General features: G+C 49.9%; 1 long non-coding RNA gene across 1 annotated transcript in view; it reads right to left on the bottom strand.

Moving 5' to 3' along the window:
- Positions 1-4,389: 4,389 nt before the first annotated feature.
- LOC106726740 overlaps positions 4,390-6,194 on the bottom strand; it is a 23,056-nt gene continuing 21,251 nt past the window's right edge. The window contains exon 3 of the long non-coding RNA XR_001362839.1: positions 4,390-4,411. This is a non-coding gene — a long non-coding RNA (uncharacterized LOC106726740). The remainder of the gene's footprint in view (positions 4,412-6,194) is intronic.

A 6,194-nucleotide genomic window follows, 5' to 3' on the forward strand; every position in this document is an offset into this window, starting at 1 on the left:
TCAGAGGGAAGCCCTAGCTGGAAGTTTGTGTTAATTAGTCCTTTGATTTCCTTCTTGATTGTACCACCTCTGCCCATTTCCTTAAACAGTTTATTGTTTAGTGTTTAGTTTGCGCATGCTATATAAATGAATCATTCTGTCTGTATTCTTCTGAAACTTGCTTTTGTCACTCACATTGTGTCTCTGACGTCCATTCGTGTGCGTAGCTGTAACCTGTTCATTGTCATTTCTGCACAGTATTCCAGTGTGGGGCTACAGCACAGTTTATCAATCTCCTGTTGATGGACATTGGGTCGTTTCTAGGTTAGGGCTAATGCACACAGACACAAGTTGCTCTAGGGTATAAACCCAGGTCAGGAAATGCTGGGTTATGGAAAATGCATGCCTTCAATTTACACAATGCTAACAGCTTTACTAGAAATTACTGGATAGTTTTCCAAAGTGTACCTGGACAATTCTGCGATTTACATTGCTACAGCAGAGGATGTAAATTTCTCACCAAACCTTGGAATTACTGGACTTTTAAATGTTTGAAAACAAAGATAGGAATAAACTCAGATGCCTTGGAGGCCATTAAAATAGTGAGTGATTGGACTCAGGGGATGGTAGGGAGAGGTGGGGACTGCGGCAAATTGAACACGTGTGTCCTGTCTGAACTAGGTGGCCTCGGCTCTGCTCCCTGGATGTGGTCGGGATGGAGTGCAGACCCAGGGCTGCCCAAGTTCTGGAGTGTTCCAAACCAGCCAGAAATCCAGATTTTTACATAACACCTGGTTTTGGAATGTCAGTAACGATTGCAGATTTATATTGTACTAAGTACATTTGTGGGCCAAGCCCAAAGTCTCCTAGTGGATTTATTTCATTACAATTCAATGCAATTGAATTTATAGCTTTTGGAACTTACTGGAACTTTGGCAAGTGGCCACAACTCTCTGTGGCTTAGGTGCTTACGTGCTCTATAGATTATCATGCCTTACTGGCGGGGGCCTGGCTTTCCTCCTGCTGCTGTATTACTCAGACAGCTTAGTTTTCCAGAAGTGCTGCTGCCTCAGAGGGATAAGGGTAATGAGGTGCTACTCTCATCTGCTATGCAGCTAAACCTTACTCATTTCAAGCTACCGGAGGAAATCACTCCCTCCTTCATCCCTGCAACCCTCCTGTAACTTGTTCCCCACTCAGCAGCCAGATGGAGTCTTTCAAAATAGAAATCAGATGATGTCACTGTCTTTGCTGGAACCCATCGATTGATCCCCATCGCACTCAGACACAGTCCAGACTCTTGACCAAGGGCCCTTCGTTGCATCTTTGCCATGTATTTTGCTTCCTTTCCACCCATCCAACTCCCACTCAGGCTCCACTCAGGATGTTTGCACATGCTGTTCTGTCTGCCCAGACCTCCCCTCCCTCTGATCTTTCCATGGCTGTTTTCTTCTTAGCCTCCAGGTCTGGCATAAACATCATCTTGCCAGAAAGGCCTCCCCTGACCACTTATCTAAATAGCAAATGGCTCTCACTCAGCCTCTGTGGAAGTCATTTTTTGCACACACCATCTGCAATCAGCTTACATGTGTGTGTTCATATTGCTCACTACCTTCCTACCATGGGGTCAGCTCCCTGAGGCAGGGACCTGGCACTACCATGTCCCTAGCCCTTGGTGTGGGGCCTGGCATGTAATTAGCTTTTGAGTGAATGGATGTGTGTGAAGCCCCTACCATGTGCAGGACCTGTGCTAGGGGCCGTAGTGGAGTGAGACACTAAATAACTGTAGCCCAGGCTTCTGAGAGACAGAAGAGGAGAAGAGGCCGAATCATCCACAGTATGAGGCAGGAAGTGTACCCGGGTAGGAGTGCTGTCAAGATGTCCTGATACATCTGGGTTGGCTGTTTGCAGCTGGCATCTGTGTGCCCTGACAGTTGTTATATATTTTAATTTCCTTCCTTGGATAGAGCTAGGGGTGAGATCAAAGTCTAGCAGAGCAGAAAGGATTGGGGGAGAATGAGCACTGGATGCAGGGTCGGAATCCCAGCTGTGGCCTTGGGAAGTCTCAGTGTGCACAAGGGACGGATACCCCCACTCCCAGTGTCGGGAGAATCAGCATCATCCTGTGTGTGAAAGAAACTGATCAAAGCTCTGATCCATTTGGTGGTAACTGGCAACTCTTGCCAGGTGATGCAAGGCCAGGAGGTCAGAGTAGAGTCTGGGGACACAGTGGGTGCAGGACAGGGGGAGTGCTTTCCTAGCAGATGGAAGGGAGTGAGTTGGAGCCAGGTAAGCAAGTGGGGGGGGGGGTCGGGGGAAGGGCAGAGGGCTGCGATCCAGGGAGGAGCACCAGGTTTCACACAGGCCTCATGGTGTCCATCTGCCCTCTGACCCTATGGAACTTAATTTAAATGTTCTCCTCTAGATACTCTGAGCTTGAGCTGCTGGCACTCCTGTGGGCTTTCCTGGGGGAGACAAGGAATGCCCATCCCCTGTGAAATTCCCAGTGGATAAGGTGACTCCTTTGCAGGCTCATGACCTTTGGGGGCTGTGTGTGGGAACATGCCTGAGAAGGTAGTAAAGGGACCATATTTATCCCAATGGACCTGCTATATCCCAAGCCATGAGGAAACCAGATTCAGAGAGGTTAAGTGAGTTGCCCAGGGTCACACAGCAACAAGTGAGACTTGGACCCAACTTTTTTGACACCAGGCCCCAGGGGCCTGATACAGAGCACAGATTATGTACCAGGCACTGTGTGGCCATTTACATGGGCAGGTGTTAGCACATCTACTCCTCATGACAACCCTGTGAGGCAGGTAAAGTAGTTATCTTAATTTTTCAGAAGAGAAGTCTGAGGGTCAGAGAGGTCAAGAAAAAGGTGGTGAAGTAGTTGAATCAGAATGATGATAACATTTGCAGTAATAGTGGTAGTAGTAGTGATCGCTAATACTTATACAGTGATTGCCCTGTGCCTGGCACTGTCCTAAGCGCTTTGAATATATTCACCTGTTTAATTCTCACAGCCATCCTTCAAGATACAGGCTCTTTCCCCCGCCCCCCACCTCTTACAAATCAGGAAACCGAGGAAGAGAGAGGTGCAAGTCTCTGACTCCTGAGCCTGCTCTGTAATATGCCAGCTACATGGCACAGCCCCACATGCTCAGAGGCAGCCAACTCATACTTGCTTTGCTGCCCAGGAGGGCACCACCGAAACCACCTTAAAAGGTGGCAGACCTTCCATCTGAGAGGATGTGCCAACCAAGGAGGTCAAGGATGCTGTGGGAGAGGACCCAGATGGCCTGTGCCCCTTGCTCTCCATGCTGTGCCAGGGGAAGTATCCATGTTACATAACCAGTCTGACCCCCAACTGGTGGTTTTTGCAGTCCAGGTAGGTAAGTGGGTACCAGCCGGGGTACAAAAGAAGGGTTTGGCCCAGGATGCATCGGGCGTTTGGCTCCTCTAGTTGGACTGAGCCCTGAATTCTGGGAGCTCCACAGGACCCAGTCCTGCCCTGCCCTTGCCCTGGGAAGGCCGTGACCTCTCCTGAGCCAGGGCTGGGCACAGCACGGAGCTGCCTGGCAGCCAGCAAAGCGGAAAACATTGCTCTAATTGGTCTAATAGGTGCCCTCTGTGCAGCGTGCATCTGGCACAGCCCCACAGTATTGCAGGTTCCTGTCCCCCACAGGGCCCAGCTGGCCTGGAAGCCTGGTGCCTGCCAGGCTGGAGTCTGCCATGGGCCTCTTCCTTCCTTCTTTCCTCTTACATTTTTATTGAGCACCTAGTGTTTGCCAAGCCCACTCTGCCTCGGGTCCTAACTCTTGGTGTTCATCGCTTAGTTTCATCTCTTAAAGCTCCTCCCATCTGCTGTGTGAGAGAGAAGGGCTCTGACAGCTCTGGGTTCAAATCCAAGACTGCCACTTGCCCACTCTGCAAGCTCAGGCCAGTTGCTTCCCATTCTGTCAATGGGCTGACAGCTCAGCCCATTCAGGGTGTGGCTGTGAGGGCCCCACCCACGGTAAACTGAAGTCTCACCTCCTCCAGGAAGATCCCAAATCCCAAATGGCTTCTCCCTCTGGTCTCTGACCTGCACCCATCGGGTACTGGGAAACATCAGGGCTGAAAGGCTAGAAGTGTTCGTTGAGATCAACCACTCCCTTCACATATTGCCCAGGGGAACCGAGAGCTCTCTACAGACTGGCCCCCTGAGATAGTACAGTGAGCCCACGGCAGAGCCAGGGCTAGAGTCAGGGGCCCCGGATTCCCTCTCCAGTGCTCTTCCCAAAACAGGGCTTTCTTAAGGCAGCTCAGCTGATGGTGAAGCGCATGCCTTGGAAGTTTGATGGTCCTGAGCTTAAATCCCACCTGTACCACTTACCAGCTGGGGGCGAGGGGCAGGTCATTTCTTCTTGCTGAACCTCGATCTCTGCATCTGTAAATGGGGATGATAATTATATTATTGTTTGGGTATTTCTTGCAGCAGGTCCTAGGAGAAGCTGGGGGTTTGAGATCCATTTGGTCCTCTGGGACTTGTCTGGGAATAGATACTCCCCCTTCTGGGAAGCTGGGAGTGAAGCCAGCCCTGGTGAGTGGAGGAGAGAGCGTGGGCTCTGGAGCCAGATTGTCCTGGTTCAAAGGTTGGCTTTGTTCCTTCCCAGCTGTGTGACTTTGGGCAAGTTACTTAACTCCTCTGTGCCTCAGTTCCCATCTGCTAAAACAAAGTTATTATAGAAAATTTCCTTGTTGAGGATGAAATGAGTTAATACATCCTCAAAGTATACACACACTTTTAATAATTATAGAGGCAGTGTTTATTTTTTTAAATATATTTTTACTGATTTCAGAGAAGAAGGAAGAGGGAGAGGGAGATAGAAACATCAATGATGAGAGAGAATCATTGATTGGCTGCCTCCTGCATGCCCCCTCCTGGGGATGAAGCCAAGAACCCAGGCATGTGCCCTTGACTGGAATCAAACCTGGGACCTTTCAGTTCGCAGGCTGATGCTCTATCCACTGAGCCAAACCAGCTAGGGCAAGGCAGTGTTTATTAAAATGGACATTTCATTTCAAAATTGAGCTACCAGCTGTTAAAGTGTGTATACATGTTTTTAGGACACCCTGTATTTGGGAAGTGTTTGCAACAGGATCTGGTGCAAGGCTTACAGGTTAAATAAAACACAAATGCCTGCCTTGTGCTCTCACCCTGATCACAGGGAGGTTTAATGCCTTCCTTCCTAGAGAATTCGTGGGTAGGCTCAGAGCCCACGGATGGGGAGTCTGCAACATTGGCTCCTGGCCTAGCCCCTCAGCCCTCTCTCTGGGGGGCAGGTGAACTCTGGGCTGGACAACGGGTTTTCCTGAGCAGCAACCACTGGATGAGCAAAGAAAAGATCAGAATGCTTGTGTCCACTCATGATCCTTTTAAAAATTCCATTTTGAGTCTGTTTTATAATCTATACTAGAGGCCTGGTGCACAAAATTTGTGCACTGGGGGTGGGGGGGGGTCCCTAAGCCTGGCCTGTGCCCTCTCGCAGTCCAGGAACCCTCAGGGGATGTCCGACTGCCACTGCGCTCGCTAGCCATGAGCCCGGCTTCTAGCTGAGTGGCGCTCCCCCTGTGGGAGCGCACTGACCACCAGGGAACAGCTCCTGTGTTGAGCATCTGCCCCCTGGTGGTCAGTACGCGTCATAGTGACCAGTCGTTCTGCTGTTTGGTCGATTTGCATATTAGCCTTTTATTATATAGGATAATAGGCTAGTTCAATAGCATGCTTATCCTATCTAATAATAGACAAAGATTGAAATTAACCATACCTCCGCTATGCTTCCCATTGGCTAATCAGCGAGATATGCAAATTAACCGCCAACAAAGATGGCGGCCGGCAGCCACGCAGCTGAAGCGAGCAGGAGGCTTGCTTGCTCCAGTGATAGAGGAAGCCAAGCTTCCTCCCTGCTGCGGCTGGGCTCTGAGCTCCACTCTAAGCAACAAAGTTGCAATTATAGAAGCTAAACAAGCCCCAGATACCTGCTTTCAGCAGGCCGTGGCCTTGGAGCTGGAGCGGCATCAAAGTTTCAATTATAGAAGGTAAATAAATCCCAGAATTAAAAAAAAAGAAAAAAAGGAGAGGCTGGGAGCTTCAGTTGCCAGTGGGCTTGGCCAGCCTGAAAACCCTCAGCCCCTCATCCAGACTGGCCAGGCACCCCAGTGGGGACCCC

Source organism: Myotis brandtii, unplaced genomic scaffold (genome assembly GCF_000412655.1).
Source record: "Myotis brandtii unplaced genomic scaffold, ASM41265v1 scaffold312, whole genome shotgun sequence".
Classification (NCBI taxonomy): Eukaryota; Metazoa; Chordata; class Mammalia; order Chiroptera; family Vespertilionidae; genus Myotis; species Myotis brandtii.